The sequence below is a fragment of the Triticum aestivum genome, chromosome 1A (genome assembly GCF_018294505.1).
Source record: "Triticum aestivum cultivar Chinese Spring chromosome 1A, IWGSC CS RefSeq v2.1, whole genome shotgun sequence".
Taxonomy (NCBI): Eukaryota; Viridiplantae; Streptophyta; class Magnoliopsida; order Poales; family Poaceae; genus Triticum; species Triticum aestivum.
Window position 1 is genome coordinate 490,976,370 of NC_057794.1, and position 16,639 is coordinate 490,993,008.

Genomic DNA, 16,639 nt, shown 5'->3' on the forward strand with positions numbered 1-16,639 from the left:
TTCATATACTTTTGGCAACTTTTTATAATATTTTTGGGACTAACATATTGATCCAGTGCCCAGTGCCAGTTCCTGTTTGTTGCATGTTTTTTGTTTCGCAGTAAATCCTTATCAAACGGAGTCCAAACGGGATAAAAACTGGCGGAGGTTTTTTTGGAATATATGTGATTTTTGGGAAGAAAAATCCACATGAGACGATGCCCGAGGGGGCCAGGAGGCAGGGGGCGCGCCCCAGGGGGGCAGGCGTGCCCCTGACCCTCGTGGCCACCCTGTAAGGCGGTTGATGCCCTTCTTTCGCTGCAAGAAAGCTAATATCTGGATAGAGACCGTGTTAAAATTTCAGCCCAATCGGAGTTACGGATCTCCGGGAATATAAGAAACGGTGAAAGGGCAGAATCTGAGAGCGTAGAAACAGAGAGAGACAGAGAGACAGATCCAATCTCGGAGGGGCTCTCGCCCCTCCCATGCCATGGAGACCATGGACCAGAGGGGAAATCCTTCTCCCATCTAGGGAGAAGGTCAAGGAAGAAGAAGAAGAAGGTGGGGGGCTCTCTCCCCCTCGCTTCCGGTGGCGCTGGAACGCCGCCGGGGGCCATCATCATCACTGCAATCTACACCAACACCTCCACCATCTTCACCAACATCTCCATCACCTTCCCCCTCTATATACAGCGTTCCACTCTCCCGCAACCCGCTGTGCCCTCTACTGGAACATGGTGCTTTATGCTTCATATTATTATCCAATGATGTGTTGCCTGAAGGAAATATGCCCTAGAGGCAATAATAAAGTTATTATTTATTTCCTTATAATCATGATAAATGTTTATTATTCATGCTAGAATTGTATTAACCAGAAACATAATACATGTGTGAATACATAGACAAACAAAGTGTCACTAGTATGCCTCTACTTGACTAGCTCGTTAATTAAAGATGGTTATGTTTCCTAACCATGAACAATGAGTTGTTATTTGATTAACGGGATCACATCATTAAGAGAATGATCTGAATGACATGACCCATTCCATTAGCTTAGCACCCGATCGTTTAGTATGTTGCTATTGCTTTCTTCATGACTCATACATGTTCCTATAACTATGAGATTATGCAACTCCTGTTTACCGGAGGTACACTTTGGGTACTACCAAACGTCACAATGTAACTGGGTGATTATAAAGGAGTACTACAGGTGTCTCCAAAGGTACATGTTGGGTTGGCGTATTTCGAGATTAGGTTTTGTCACTCCGATTGTCGGAGAGGTATCTCTGGGCCCTCTCGATAATGCACATCACTTAAGCCTTGCAAGCATTGCAACTAAATGAGTTAGTTGTGGGATGATGTATTACAGAACGAGTAAAGAGACTTGCCGGTAATGAGATTGAACTAGGTATTGGAATACCGACGATCGAATCTCGGGCAAGTAACATACCGATGACAAAGGGAACAACGTATGTTGTTATGCGGTCTGACCGATAAAGATCTTCGTAGAATATGTAGGAGCCAATATGGGCATCCAGGTCCCGCCATTGGTTATTGACCGGAGACGTGTCTCGGTCATGTCTACATTGTTCTCGAACCCGTAGGGTCCGCACGCTTAAGGTTACGATGACAGTTATATTATGAGTTTATGCATTTTGATGTACCGAACGTTGTTCGGAGTCCCGGATGTGATCACGGACATGACGAGGAGTCTCGAAATGGTCGAGACATAAAGATTGATATATTGGAAGCCTATATTTGGACATCGGAAGTGTTCCGGGTGAAATCGGGATTTTACCGGAGTACCGGGAGGTTACCGGAACCCCCCGGGAGCCATATGGGCCTTAATGGGCTTTAGTGGAAAGGAGAAAGGGGCAGCCCAAGGTGGCCGCGCGCCTCCCCCCTCCCCTAGTCCTATTAGGACTATGAGAGGTGGCCACCCCCCTCTCCCTCTTCCCCCCTCGGGGAATCCTAGTCCAACTAGGATTGGGGGGGGGGGGGGAGTCCTACTCCCGGAAGGAGTAGGACTCCTCCTGCGCCCTCCTCCTGGCCGGCGGCCCCCTCCCCCCTTGGCTCCTTTATATACTGAGGCAGAGGCACCCCAGAAACATAGAAGTTGATCCACGTGATCTATTCCTTAGCCGTGTGCGGTGCCCCCAGCCACCATAGTCCTCGATAATACTGTAGCGGAGTTTAGGCGAAGCCCTGCTGCTGTAGTGCATCAAGATCGTCACCACGTCGTCGTGCTGACGGAACTCTTCCCTGACACTTTGGTGGATCGGAGTCTGGGGATTGTCATCGAGCTGAACGTGTGCTCGAACTCGGAGGTGCCGTAGTTTCGGTGCTTGATCGGTTGGATCGTGAAGACGTACAACTACTTCCTCTACGTTGTGTCAATGCTTCCGCAGTCGGTCTGCGTTGGTACGTAGACAACACTCTCCCCTCTCGTTGCTATGCATCACATGATCTTGCGTGTGCGTAGGAAGTTTTTTGAAATTACTACGAAACCCAACAGTGGCATCCGAGCCTAGGTTATTTATGTTGATGTTATATGCACGAGTAGAACACAAGTGAGTTGTGGGCGATATAAGTCATACTGCCTACCAGCATGTCATACTTTGGTTCGGCGGCATTGTTGGACGAGACGACCCGGACCAACATTACGCATACGCTTACGCGAGACCGGTTCCCCCGACGTGCTTTGCACATAGGTGTCTTGCGGGCGACTGTCTCTCCAACTTTAGTTGAACCGAGTATGGCTACGCCCGGTCCTTGCGAAGGTTAAAACGGAGTCTATTTGACAAACTATCATTGTGGTTTTGATGTGTAGGTGAGATTGGTTCTTGCTTAAGCCCGTAGCAGCCACGTAAAACTTGCAACAACAAAGTAGAGGACGTCTAACTTGTTTTTGCAGGGCATGTTGTGATGTGATATGGTCAAGACATGATGCTGAATTTTATTGTATGAGATGATCATGTTTTGTAACTGAGTTATCAGCAACTGGCAGGAGCCTTATGGTTGTCGTTTTATTGTATGCAATGCAATCACGATGTAATGCTTTACTTTTATCACTAAGCGGTAGCGATAGTCGTAGAAGCACAAGCTTGGCGAGACGACAACGATGCTACGATGGAGATCAAGGTGTCACGCCGGTGACGATGGTGATCACGACGGTGCTTCGGAGATGGAGATCACAAGCACAAGATGATGATGGCCATATCATATCACTTATATTGATTGCATGTGATGTTTATCCTTTTATGCATCTTATCTTGCTTTGATTGACGGTAGCATTATAAGATGATCTCTCACTAAATTATCAAGAAGTGTTCTCCCTGAGTATGCACCATTGCGAAAGTTCTTCGTGCTGAGACACCACGTGATGATCGGGTGTGATAGGTTCTACGTTCAAATACAACGGGTGCAAAACAGTTGCACACGCGGAATACTCAGGTTATACTTGACGAGCCAAGCATATACAAATATGGCCTCGGAACACGGAGACCGAAAGGTCGAGCATGAATCATATAGTAGATATGATCAACATAACGATGTTCACCATTGAAAACTACTCCATCTCACGTGATGATCGGTTATGGTTTAGTTGATTTGGATCACGTAATCACTTAGAGGATTAGAGGGATGTCTATCTAAGTGGGAGTTCTTTAATAAATTTGATTAACTGAACTTAAATTTATCATGAAACTTAGTACCTGATTAGTATCTTGCTTGTTTATGTTTGATTGTAGATAGATGGCTCGTGTTGTTGTTCCGTTGAATTTTAATGCGTTCCTTGAGAAAGCAAAGTTGAAAGATGATGGTAGCAATTACACGGACTGGGTCCGTAACTTGAGGATTATCCTCATTGCTGCACAGAAGAATTACGTCCTGGAAGCACCGCTGGGTGGCTGGCCTGCTGCAGGAGCAACGCCAGATGTTATGAATGTCTGGCAGAGCAAAGCTGATGACTACTCGATAGTTCAGTGTGCCATGCTTTACGGCTTAGAATCGGGACTTCAACGACGTTTTGAACGTCATGGAGCATATGAGATGTTCTAGGAGTTGAAGTTAATATTTCAAGCAAATGCCCGGATTGAGAGATATGAAGTCTCCAATAAGTTCTATAGCTGCAAGATGGAGGAGAACAGTTCTGTCAGTGAGCATATACTCAAAATGTCTGGGTATAATAATCACTTGATTCAATTGGGAGTTAATCTTCCAGATGATTGCGTCATTGACAGAATTCTTCAATCACTGCCACCAAGCTACAAGAGCTTCGTGATGAACTATAATATGCAAGGGATGAACAAGACTATTCCCGAGCTCTTTGCGATGCTGAAAGCTGCGGAGGTAGAAATCAAGAAGGAGCATCAAGTGTTGATGGTCAACAAGACCACTAGTTTCAAGAAAAAGGGCAAAGGGAAGAAGGGGAACTTCAAAAAGAACAACAAGCAAGTTGCTACTCAAGAGAAGAAACCCAAACCTGGACCTAAGCCTGAAACTGAGTGCTTCTATTGCAAGCAGACTAGTCACTGGAAGCGGAACTGCCCCAAGTATTTGGCGGATAAGAAGGATGGCAAGGTGAACAAAGGTATATGTGATATACATGTTATTGATGTGTACCTTACTAATGCTCGCAGTAGCACCTGGGTATTTGATACTAGTTCTATTGCTAATATTAGCAACTCGAAACAGGGACTACGGATCAAGCGAAGATTGGTTAAGGACGAGGTGACGATGCGCGTGGGAAACGGTTCCAAAGTCGATGTGATCGCAGTCGGCACGCTACCTCTACATCTACCTTCGGGATTAGTATTAGACCTAAATAATTGTTATTTGGTGCCAGCGTTAAGCATGAACATTATATCTGGATCTTGTTTGATGCGAGACGGTTATTCATTTAAATCAGAGAATAATGGTTGTTCTATTTATATGAGTAATATCTTTTATGGTCATGCACCCTTGAAGAGTGGTCTATTCTTGTTGAATCTCGATAGTAGTAACACACATATTCATAATGTTGAAGCCAAAAGATGCAGAGTTGATAATGAGAGTGCAACTTATTTGTGGCACTGCCGTTTAGGTCATATCGGTGTAAAGCGCATGAAGAAACTCCATTCTGATGGACTTTTGGAACCACTTGATTATGAATCTCTTGTTACTTGCGAACCGTGCCTCATGGGCAAGATGACCAAAACACCGTTCTCCGGTACTATGGAGAGAGCAACAGATTTGTTGGAAATCATACATACAGATGTATGTGGTCCAATGAATATTGAGGCTCGTGGCAGATATCGTTATTTTCTCACCTTCACAGATGATTTAAGCAGATATGGGTATATCTACTTAATGAAACATAAGTCTGAAACATTTGAAAAGTTCAAGGAATTTCAGAGTGAAGTTGAAAATCATCGTAACAAGAAAATAAAGTTTCTACGATCTGATCGTGGAGGAGAATATTTGAGTTACGAGTTTGGTGTACATTTGAAACAATGCGGAATAGTTTCGCAACTCACGCCACCCGGAACACCACAGCGTAATGGTGTGTCTGAATGTCGCAATCGTACTTTACTAGATATGGTGCGATCTATGATGTCTCTTACTGATTTACCGCTATCGTTTTGGGGATACGCTCTAGTGACGGCCGCATTCACGTTAAATAGGGCACCATCAAAATCCGTTGAGACGACGCCTTATGAACTATGGTTTGGCAAGAAACCAAAGTTGTCGTTTCTGAAAGTTTGGGGCTGCGATGCTTATGTGAAAAAGCTTCAACCTGATAAGCTCGAACCTAAATCGGAGAAATGTGTCTTCATAGGATATCCAAAGGAAACTATTGGATACACCTTCTATCACAGATCCGAAGGCAAGACTTTTGTTGCTAAATTCGGAAACTTTCTGGAGAAGGAGTTTCTCTCGAAAGAAGTGAGTGGGAGGAAAGTAGAACTTGACGAGGTAACTGTACCTACTCCCTCATTGGAAAGTAGTACATCACAGAAAACTGTTTCTGTTACACCTACACCAGTTAGTGAGGAAGTCAATGATAATGATCGTGAAACTTCAGAACAAGATACTACTGAACCTCGTAGATCAACCAGAGTAAGATCCGCACCAGAGTGGTACGGTAATCCCGTTCTGGAAGTCATGCTACTAGATCATGATGAACCTACGAACTATGAAGAAGCGATGGTGAGCCCAGATTCCGCAAAGTGGCTTGAAGCCATGAAATCTGAGATGGGATCCATGTATGAGAACAAAGTATGGACTTTGGTTGACTTGCCCGATGATCAGCAAGCAATTGAGAATAAATGGATCTTCAAGAAGAAGACTGACGCTGACGGTAATATTACTGTCTACAAAGCTTGACTTGTCGCGAAAGGTTTTCGGCAAGTTCAAGGGATTGACTATGATGAGACCTTCTCACCCGTAGTGATGCTTAAGTCTGTCCGAATCATGTTAGCAATTGCCGCATTTTATGATTATGAAATTTGGCAGATGGATGTCAAAACTGCATTCCTGAATGGATTTCTGGAAGAAGAGTTGTATATGATGCAACCAGAAGGTTTTGTCGATCCAAAGGGAGCTAACAAAGTATGCAAGCTCCAGCGATCCATTTATGGACTGGTGCAAGCCTCTCGAAGTTGGAATAAACGTTTTGATAGTGTGATCAAAGCATTTGGTTTTATACAGACTTTTGGAGAAGCCTGTATTTACAAGAAAGTGAGTGGGAGCTCTGTAGCATTTCTGATATTATATGTGGATGACATATTGTTAATTGGAAATGATATAGAATTTCTGGATAGCATAAAGGGATACTTGAATAAGAGTTTTTCAATGAAAGACCTTGGTGAAGCTGCTTACATATTAGGCATTAAGATCTATAGAGATAGATCAAGACGCTTAATTGGACTTTCACAAACAACATACCTTCACAAAATTTTGAAGAAGTTCAAAATGGATCAAGCAAAGAAAGGATTCTTGCCTGTGTTACAAGGTGTGAAATTTAGTAAGACTCAATGCCCGACCACTACAGAAGATAGAGAGAATATGAAAGATGTTCCCTATGCATCAGCGATAGGATCTATCATGTATGCAATGCTATGTACCAGACCTGATGTGTGCCTTGCTATAAGTCTAGCAGGAGGTACCAAAGTAATCCAGGAGTGGATCACTGGACAGCGGTCAAGAACATCCTGAAATACCTGAAAAGGACTAAGGATATGCTTCTCGTATATGGAGGTGACAAAGAGCTTGTCGTAAATGGTTACGTTGATGCAAGCTTTGACACTGATCTGGACGATTCTAAATCGCAAACCGGATACGTGTTTACATTAAACGGTGGAGCTGTCAGTTGGTGCAGTTCTAAACAAAGCGTTGTAGCGGGATCTACATGTGAAGCGGAGTACATAGCTGCTTCGGAAGCAGCAAATGAAGGAGTCTGGATGAAGGAGTTCATATCCGATCTAGGTGTCATACCTAGTGCATCGGGTCTAATGAAAATCTTTTGTGACAATACTGGTGCAATTGCCTTGGCAAAGGAATCCAGATTTCACAAGAGAACCAAGCACATCAAGAGACGCTTCAATTGCATCCGGGATCTAGTCCAGGTAGGAGACATAGAGATTTGCAAGATACATACGGATCTGAATGTTGCAGACCCATTGACTAAGCCTCTTCCACGAGCAAAACATGATCAGCACCAAGGCTCCATGGGTGTTAGAATCATTACGGTGTAATCTAGATTATTGACTCTAGTGCAAGTGGGAGACTGAAGGAAATATGCCCTAGAGGCAATAATAAAGTTATTATTTATTTCCTTATAATCATGATAAATGTTTATTATTCATGCTAGAACTGTATTAACCGGAAACATAATACATGTGTGAATACATAGACAAACAAAGTGTCACTAGTATGCCTCTACTTGACTAGCTCGTTAACCAAAGATGGTTATGTTTCCTAACCATGAACAATGAGTTGTTATTTGATTAATGGGATCACATCATTAAGAGAATGATCTGATTGACATGACCCATTCCATTAGCTTAGCACCCAATTGTTTAGTATGTTGCTATTGCTTTCTTCATGACTCATACATGTTCCTATAACTATGAGATTATGCAACTCCCGTTTACCCGAGGAACACTTTGGGTACTACCAAACGTCACAACGTAACTGGGTGATTATAAAGGAGTACTACAGGTGTCTCCAAAGGTACATGTTGGGTTGGCGTATTTCGAGATTAGGTTTTGTCACTCCGATTGTCGGAGAGGTATCTCTGGGCCCTCTCGGTAATGCACATCACTTAAGCCTTGCAAGCATTGCAACTAAATGAGTTAGTTGCGGGATGATGTATTACAGAATGAGTAAAGAGACTTGCCGGTAACGAGATTGAACTAGGTATTGGAATACCGATGATCGAATCTCGGGCAAGTAACATACCGATGACAAAGGGAACAACATATGTTGTTATGCGGTCTGACCGATAAAGATCTTCGTAGAATATGTAGGAGCCAATATGGGCATCCAGGTCCCACTATTGGTTATTGACCGGAGACGTGTCTCGGTCATGTATACATTGTTCTCGAACCCGTAGGGTCCGCACGCTTAAGGTTACGATGACAGTTATATTATGAGTTTATGCATTTTGATGTACCGAAGGTTGTTCGGAGTCCCGGATGTGATCACGGACATGACGAGGAGTCTTGAAATGGTCGAGAGATAAAGATTGATATATTGGAAGCCTATATTTGGACATCGGAAGTGTTCCGGGTGAAATCGGGATTTTACCAGAGTACCGGGAGGTTACCAGAACCCCCGGGGAGCCATATGGGCCTTAATGGGCTTTAGTGGAAAGGAGAAAGGGGAAGCCCAAGGTGGCCGCGCGCCTCCCCCCTCCCCTAGTCCTATTAGGACTTGGAGAGGTGGCCGGCCCCCCTCTCCCTCTTTCCCCCTCGGGGAATCCTAGTCCAACTAGGATTGGGGGGGTGGGAGTCCTACTCCCGGAAGGAGTAGGACTCCTCCTGCGCCCTCCTCCTGGCCGGCGGCCCCCTCCCCCCTTGGCTCCTTTATATACTGAGGCAGAGGCACCCCAGAAACACACAAGTTGATCCACGTGATCTATTCCTTAGCCGTGTGCGGTGCCCCCAGCCACCATAGTCCTCGATAATACTGTAGCGGAGTTTAGGCGAAGCCCTGCTGCTGTAGTGCATCAAGATCTTCACCACGCCGTCGTGCTGATGGAACTCTTCCCCGACACTTTGCTGGATCGGAGTCCGGGGATCGTCGTCGAGCTGAACGTGTGCTCGAACTCGGAGGTGCCGTAGTTTCGGTGCTTGATCGGTTGGATCGTGAAGACGTACGACTACTTCCTCTATGTTGTGTCAACGCTTCCGCAGTCGGTCTGCGTGGGTACGTAGACAACACTCTCCCCTCTTGTTGCTATGCATCACGTGATCTTGCGTGTGCGTAGGAAATTTTTTGAAATTACTACGAAACCCAACATTGCCATCCTATGATGTCTGAGTAGATTTTCGTTGTCCTATCGGTGGTTGATGAATTGCTATGATTGGTTTAATTTGCTTGTGGTTATGTTGCTGTCCTTTGGTTCCCATCATATGACTGCGCGCGTGGATCACACCATAGGGTTAGTTGTATGTTGATAGGACTATGTATTGGAGGGCAAGAGTGACAGAAACTTCAGCCTAATATAGAAATTGATGCATACGGGATTGAAGGGGGACCAACTATCTTAATGCTATGGTTGGGTTTTACCTTAATGAATGTTAGTAGTGGCGGATGCTTGCTAATAGTTCCAATCATAAGTGCATAGATTTCCAAGTCAGGGGTGACATGCTAGCAGTGGCCTCTCCCACATAAAACTTGCTATCGGTCTAGTAAAGTAGTCAATTGCTTAGGGACAATTTCGCAACTCCTACCACCACTTTTCCACACTCGTTATACTAACTTTATTGTTTCTTTATCTAAACAGCCCCTACTTTTTATTTACGCACTCTTTATTATCTTGCAAACCTATCCAAAAACACCTATAAAGTACTTCTAGTTTCATACTTGTTCTAGGTAAAGTGAACGTTAAGCGTGCGTAGAGTTGTATCGGTGGTCGATAGAACTTGAGGGAATTATTGTTCTACCTTTAGCCCTCGTTGGGTTCGACACTCTTACTTATCGAAAGAGGCTACAATTGATCCCCTATACTTGTGGGTTATCAAGACCTTCTTCTGGCGCCGTTGCCGGGAGTTATAGCGTGGGGTGAATATTCTCGTGTGTGCTTGTTTGATTTATCACTAAGTAATTTTTATTTGCTGTTGTAAGTTGTTCTCTATCTTTAGTTATGGATATGGAACACGGAATACAAAAAAAATTAGGTGTGCTTGCTACTCATGGAGATGGGGAACCTCCTAAAACCTCGATGCTCATTATGTGAAAGCTATTATGTACTACTTTGATAATCCTAAGAAAACCCCATTCAATTATATAATGGGAGACACGTTGGATCAACGTGAATACTTTAGGGATTATCGCTTGACTCAAAAAGGGAAACTATTATGGGATCAAATTCATATGTTGCATTGGTATGCTCGGCAACTTTGCTTGAGATATGACTATACTTGTTGCTCTAGGATGAAGGCTCCACACCTTCCCTTTTCATGCAAATTTAATGATGATAAAACCTTGGATTCTTATGCTAATGGTATATATGATTACTATGATGTGGAACAAATAGAAGAATTTGTTGCTTTATGGGTGCTTATGAAATTGAATCTTTGTTTAAAGAGTGTGAAAATTTTGATGATTATGTTTATAGACCTAAAAATTTAGCTATCCTTAAATATTGCTATGAGAATTATGAATACAATGCCGATATTGATGTGTTTATTGAGAAAGTCTCCGTTGTCCAAGAAGAGACTAATATTTTGCAGGAGTCTATGGAAGAAGAAATTAATGACATTGTGAGCTCATTGGATGAAAAAGATGAGGAGGAGAGCGAAGAACAAAAGGAGGAAGAGCGGATTGATTACCCGTGCCCACCTTCTAATGAGAGTAACTCTTCAAATCATACATTGTTTAATTTCCCTTCGTGCTTACCGAAGGATGATTGTTATGATGACTGTTATGATCCCGTTGATTCTCTTGAAATATCCCTTTTTGATGATGTTTGCTATGCTTGTGGCCAATATGCCAATATGAATTATGCTTATGGAGATGAACTTGCTATAGTTCCTTATGTTAAACATGAAATTGTTGGTATTGCACCCACGCATGATAGTCCTATTATCTTTTTGAATTCTCGCAACTACACTATATCTGAGAAGTTTACCCTTATTAAGGATTATATTGATGGGTTGCATTTTACAATTACACATGATGATTTTGATAGATATAATATGCATGTGCTTGCTGCTCCTACTTGCAATTATTACGAGAGAGGAACTACATCTCCGACTCTTTATGTTTCCAACACAAAAAATTGCAAGAAATTGTTTATACTATGCATTAGCCTTTACTTTTGTGTGCATGAATTGTTCTTTTATGACATGCCGATGCATAGAAAGAGAGTTAGACTTCGTCATTACATGATATATGTTACCTCGTGCTCACTACTAAATTAAAAATCATTGTTAATTAAAATTGGCTTTGATATACCTTGGGATCTGGGTGGATCCATTACTTGAGCACTATATGCCTAGCTTAATGGCTTTAAAGAAAGCGCTGCCAGGGAGACAACCCGGAAGTTTTAGAGAGTCATTTATTTATGTTGTGTGCTTTTATAAAGTTTAAAAAATTAAAAAAATTAAAAGGGGAACCCAAAAAAATTTCAAAAAGGAAAGTGAAAGTGAGAGAGACAAGCATGGTTGAAGTGGGGGAGCTCCTTGAACTTTGTTCATGCTCATGGAAACTTTGTGAATCTTGATTACATAAACTTTTCAACAAAAATAATTATCCCCTTGTACAATTCCATTTTATTATAAAAATAATGTGCCAAGGTTTGCCTTTAGGATGTCTTAGATGCTTGTTGGTTTGTACGGCGTAGGATAGAAACTTTGGCTGTAGCGCGTGATTTTACATTTTTTTGCTGGAACGTCAAATGGTTCTAAAAAATTTTGCACTGTCTTTCTATACAAATTGTTTATTTTTCCTAATTCTTGTAGAACTTTTAGAGTACCAGAGATATGATGAATGTTCATATTATTATAGACTGTTCTGTTTTAGATAGATTCTGTTTTTGATGCATAGTTTGCTTGTTTTGATGAAACTATCGATTTACATCAGTGTATCAAGCCATGGAAAAGTTATATTACAGTAGCTACAATGCAAAAACAAAATATGAATTGGTTTTCAATAGTACTTAGAGTAGTGATTTGCTTTATTATACTAACGGATCTTACCGAGCTTTCTGTTGAGTTTTGTGTGGATGAAGTGTTCGAAGATCGAGGAGGTCTCGATGCGAGAAGAAGGAAGAGGGGCAAGAGATCAAGCTTGGGGATGCCCGTGGCACCCCAAGTAAGTATTCAAGGAGACTCAAGCGTCTAAGCTTGGGGATGCCCCGGAAGGCATCCCATCTTTCTTCAACAAGTATCGGCACTACAAAAAAATACACTTCCGTGATGATACGTGTTTGTCACAGTAGGTCGCATTTTTTGTCATGCATGTACATCCATGATGATTTTATGACAAAATCAAGATATTCATACCTGTGCTGTCGTAGAAGTGTTCCATGACATTACCAAAATTATCATCACGGAAGTGTCCACTTCCATGACGATAAATCGCGCGTCACAGAAGTGCTTTCGTCAAGGGTGACCGACACGTGGCATCCACCGTAACGGAACACCGTTAAGCTATCGGGTGGATCCGATAACCCGTTAACAACCCTGACCAATGGGAAATTTCCACGTGTAAAATTCTGATTGGCCGAAGGGAACACCTGTCAGCTCGTCAGTGGGCCAGATGTCGCCCGTCCATTGTAGGAGACATGCCTATGATACGTCGACACGTGGCTGGGCCCAACAGAGGCCCACATAGGTTAAAAAGGCCGGCCCAGTCAAGGCCCGTAGAACTTAATCAGGTACTAGTGGGCCAGCCCAATAACGGCCTCCTTAATAAAGGCCCATTTACGGCCCGAAGCCATATCTGGCCCGTTAATTGTTCGCCCAATATTTGGGCTCATTTACGGCCCGTAGCCAGATCTGGCCCGTTAATTGTTCGCCCAATATTTGGGCCCATTTGTGGCCCGAAGCCAGATCTGGCCCATTAATTGTTCGCCAAAAATTTGGGCCCAACTACAGCCCAGTGACTTTCGGCCTGTTAGAGGCCTGATGTAGACATGGGCCCATTTCAGCCCAGTGTGACTTTCGGCCTGGGAATGGACCGTGCTGCCCATGGGCCATATATGGTCCGACATGACATTGGGCCCACTAATGGCCCGTGCTAAAGGTGGCAACAGTTAAGCCCAACGTGACTTTGGGCCTGTTAAAAGCATGTCGCGTAATTCGGCCCGTTGATGCCTATGCTAAGCTTTCGGCCTCTTAAAGGCCCATGATATCAGTGGGCCAACTAAGGCCCGAGATATGTTTCGGCCTGGTAATGGCCCATGAGCTAACTGGGCCCAAAACAGCCCGGTCTACATTTCGGCCTACTGAAGGCTCGTCGACGACCAGTGAAAATTGAGGCCCAACATGCATTTTGGCCTGCTAAAGGCCCGTGGTTTCATCTCGGCCGTAACAGGCCAGTACAATATTCAACCTGTTAATGGCCCAATGCTACCTGGGCCAAACTAAGCGATGGGTCGACAAAAGGCCCAACTAAAATATAGGCCGGTGTAAGTTTGGGCCTGGTGCAATGTGTGAAGGCCCCAATCATTCGGGCCCAAGAAAGACGCAGGCCGGCCCAATTGTGGCCCGCTAAAAACCTAGCCCGTTAGAGTCGAATGTTTCGGTCCGGTCGACTACATCTGATTTTTTTTCAGATAACGAATGATGGCAGTAACTAGTAGGAATTAAGAACAAACCTACTCTATACAATAAAGAAATTACGGCATAGTAACTAAGAATAAACCTACACTATACAATAAAGGATTTAAGGTATATTACATCCACTAGGCATCGAAATTTGCCACCACTGATCATAAGCGCAACGAAGAAGCCGATTACAAAAACTGGGCACCATTGCAGCGTAACAAAATAATACTGAACCGAGACCACTTCCAAGACAGTTCAAGAAAGGTTAGCCTTGCGGGGGAACTGCTATGCAAGCTGCTGAGCAAGGCTGTGAGACCGTCCTAGCATGTCAGTCATAGCTTCCAGGTGTAGCTGTTTAGCGATGAGGTTCTCATTGGTGTTCTCCACAATATTTCTTAGAGATAGGACTTTAATTCGAAGTTGAGTTGCAGAATGCCTTTCTGCTAGAACTTGGGACTGAAGAAGTCGAACTGATTCAGACAACGAATTCTGTGAGCTTGTCTGAATGTTAGTCTCAAGTAACTGGAACACTGCATCAAGACAAGACTTTGGGGTTTTCTCGCTATCTTCAAGATGTTTTTCCTTCTTTGCTGCAATATATGTTGGGTTTGTCTCACAGCCTTTAGCAAACTTGTGCATGCCATCAGGCATATCACCCTGAAACAAAGTAGAGAGATGACAGGTTTTGCATGTGTATAAACAAAGATGATAACTGTTCTATCAATTCTATCCAATTTCAATTTAGAAAATAAAGAGTAAGTTTAAAATATCAATAGCATAATTTGGCATTGTTCATAATGTGGGGAGCTTCACCACACTACTGGATTACCATGTCAACATAACACGCATAGATGAAGGGCAAAGAAAATCATTGTATCTATTTTGGATAATGTGCATGGCATGTTGTTCATATCATCAGCCACATCAGTAAGATAAAACAGGAGATGACAAGGTGCAAACATGGGCTGCTTCACCACACACTGGATTATAGATCCACAAAAACAAGCATACATATAGGGAGTATTAAGTAATGTGCATGGTATGAATAAGGCATTTGGTTCTACAAGTAAAAATTAGAACTTACGGTTCTTACGAACATGCATTTTGGTAGAAACAGCAAACTAAACAGTAGTAAATGATAGGGAGTATGAGAAAATTAAACAGCAGTTGAGGATAAAGGCTTAAGAAGGACTGACTTACATTAACAGTTAACACCGGCTTTATAATGCCCTTCTCCATGTCAAGGGAAGGATAACTCAAGAATTTCAGCACAGAATCTTCTTCATAAGCATTGCATGTACTCTACATTTTGTAGAGAGTAATTATAGATATGATAATACTGGAGAGATAGAGGATAATGAAGATAAGATGCAGATTGATGCTATATAATCAACTACCAATCCCTGGAAGTACAAGCGTCACATGACAAAATGTACTGACAAGATAAATGGGCTACACTTCTGCACTGGCATTGTCTGTGTATTCTACTTGTTGGTAAGATTAAATATAGATCTGATCTTTTTAGTAAATGGTGGGCGAGGGAGATAAGATGCAGAATGCTACAAAATGAACCAATCCCTCTTCCCATAATACAAGAGTGTTTTGAACACTGGTGTACTATACAAAATGTTCTTATATTATGGGACAGAGGGAGTAGCGGTTAATGTAAGTATAGTGATGGACCACGTTCAGTCCTTACAAGAGGACTGCAGAGCTAAACCTCTTCAAAAGCATTGGGTTGATTCTAAATTTATGTAAGATTCCATACGTATCTTATAATGTCCACCAAATGGACGATTACAAGGCTAACATGTGCAGTGATGCTACATAATCAAACAGCTATGAAAGTAAGTATGGTCATACAGGGCAAGAGGTACTCACAAAAGCAATGCAGTGTGCAGTATAGTTGCGAGATTCTGTGGTCCCTTGAGAACGAATGTTCTTCTGCTAACAGTTTTCATACAAGTGAGACATTAAGGAAAATGCAGAAATGTAGTTCAAATTGTGATGTGATATCATAGACAGTATCTTACACTGCAGCCGAGACCAATGTGTAACAAGATTATTCCAGTCACCGTCGGATAAATGTAGCACCGAAGACTTTACAGAAATTTCGTTCAGAGGCTTGCCATAGAAGTGCGCTTGCCTCAGGTAGGAATGATACTTCATCAACGAGTGCTTGAAAAGCGCAACCAACCCTTGCTCGTCATCACAATCCAGTTTGCTCCTCGCCTATTTAAAAGAATGAAATCTTGTGTCTTCTGTCAGCAGAAACATATGCAGTAATGACCATGAATAACATTAGTACATTACTTACGCGTAAGTTGCGGAGGAAGACTGGAAATTGTTCTGTGTCTGCAGTATAATCTTTCCATGAAGGAAAGATGCGCACAAAGTTCCTGACAACAACATAAGCTTCGTCTTCTAAACTGGAAGAAATGGAACAGGGGTCCTATTTGCTGCAATTGGGGCTCTCTCTGGTTCGAAAAGGGATTTGGCAACTGGATTTGGTGTACTCTTTGCTGGAATGGGGGTTTTGCGTCGTACAGCTGGTGCTATGTCAACTAGCATAATCGTACTATTTGCTACAGTTGGGGTCTGCTGAGTTGGGGCATCAGAAATGACCAGTGTAGTAGGGCTAGAGTCTGCTAGAGTTGGGGTATTTTGTGGGTCAGGTGATA